Source organism: Canis lupus, chromosome 27, assembly GCF_048164855.1.
Source record: "Canis lupus baileyi chromosome 27, mCanLup2.hap1, whole genome shotgun sequence".
Classification (NCBI taxonomy): domain Eukaryota; kingdom Metazoa; phylum Chordata; class Mammalia; order Carnivora; family Canidae; genus Canis; species Canis lupus.
The window spans coordinates 45,593,898-45,595,897 of NC_132864.1; the positions used below are offsets into that span (position 1 = coordinate 45,593,898).

Here is a 2,000-nt window from a genome sequence, read left to right on the forward strand (position 1 = left end):
GCGTGCAGCACCAGCCAATTGAAAGGATGGAACAAGGATTCCCGGGAGCTGCAGGGCAGACTAGCTCTGAGCCAAAGGATCAAGAGCTGTGAAGCTGTCCTTTGATGAAGTGTCTGCTGATGGTTATCAGTCAATCGAGGGCAGTTTAGGAAAAGCATCAAAAGATTGTGACCCATTGACCCACATGGAATTCTTCATCAGAAAAAAAAAAAAAAAGAAAGAAAAGAAATTCTTCATCAGGACTCTGGACAGAAATGTTTCATCAGGCTGCTGAGCAGAACAGCATCCTTGTCCTCTGGTTTCCATCCTGGGGAGTCAGGCTCCGCACTTCTGGGATTCTATCCTCTGTAGGTCAAGGGCTGCTGTTTTCACCGAGCAAAGAAGATTCCAGCAGAGATCTGCCCTGGAGCTCACACCAGGAACTATAGAATAACATCCCAACCCAGTGCTCCTCAATAGGGATACCGACCCAACTGGAGAGGGTATGGCAGCAGAGACTCCCAGATGTTCTCTACCAGAACTTGATGCATTTGTTGAGAATTTTATTAAGGAGAGAAAGAAGTCAAATATAAAAACTCACAGTATCTCATACCTAGTGAAGCACAGGAAATGCTTAGTGAAAACCTGAATGCATGTGTTTCACCAGTGGAAATGATGTGAAGGGAGAAGGCCCCCAGCCTGTTTTCATGTGTGAGGTGGTTAGAAAAGAGGAGGAGAAACCAGAATCTACGAAAGAATGGCCACTGGGCACCTTGTTGACCAGCTCACTCTCTCCCATGGAGAGACTCTCCAGGTCCCAGCAGAAGCTCTTTCAGTGTGGGATTCCTCCTACTGCGCATGCTTTTCCTTAGGAGATTCTCATCGATCCCTCCAACTCTTTATCATGTGTCCTCAAACAGGAGAAGACTCAGAGCACCAATGTATTTCGTGGGATGGGCATTTCCAGGATCTTAGCCCATCCTGAAAAATAATCCATGGATCTAAGGGATCTGGAATGGAGATGGTACAAGAAATACAGTCTTCAGTTTTATTCATAAATATAAAATACTACAGTGAGGAGAGATTTGTGGGGACCTGGGAAATGCCTGATGTTGTTCCCTCCCCCTCTAGTTCATAGATCTTTAGTCATTTATTCTCAAGTCAGTTATTCAAAAAAATGCAACTTCTTCTTAAATAAAATATGTAGTTTCTTAAAATCTTAAATGTAGATTTTGTTTTTGAGAGCACTGAATTTATGCTTGTAAAGTAAAGAAGCAGAGAAACCATGGGGCATAGCAACTGAGTCTACATAATATTTATTTAAGGTTCAAAATTAAAGCATTAATATGAAGAAAAAGATTCAAATTGGTCTGCTAGTCTAAGACCAAGCTTGGACATGTGAAACCCATCTGGACCAAGGCTGAGGCAAACATAGATCATATGTAAAGTAAGGTTGCAGGTGAAGAACTACCAAGCAAGTATAACTCTTTAAAAAAATTTTGGGTGGCCCCGATGGCTCAGCGGTTAAGTGCTACCTTTAGCCCAGGGTGTGATCCCGGAGACCCAGGATCGAGTCCCACGTCAGGCTCCCTGCATGGAGCCTGCTTCTCCCTCTGCTTGTGTCTCTGCCTTTCTTTCTCTCTCTCCGTGTGTCTCTCATAAATAAATAAATAAAATCTTTAAAAAAATTAAGCCTATAAAGAAGTGTGTTATCACAAAAATAGCTGGTAAATTCAACAAATGGAAGAATTAACCCCTAAGGATTAGAGACCAATTCAAGAACTTAAAAGTAATATGTTAACTGCTCAAAGACATGAGGAAGGAAGTAGCATTTATGACACAAGAAGGGAAATATTTAAACAAAGAAAAAATTGGAAAACTTGGAAGTGAAAAATATAACTATTGAAAGAAAAATACTAATCCTAGTAACCCTCAATAAACTGTCTCAGTGATATACTGGGTGTATCTTCAGAGAGAGGATTTATGAAGGATAGCATGGAGGGAGAGGTTTCTGTATCATC

General features: G+C 41.4%; 1 pseudogene; it reads left to right on the forward strand.

The window, feature by feature from the left end:
- Window positions 1-484: 484 nt before the first annotated feature.
- LOC140619046 (uncharacterized protein C9orf153-like) lies at window positions 485-1,117 on the forward strand (annotated as a pseudogene).
- Window positions 1,118-2,000: the final 883 nt, after the last annotated feature.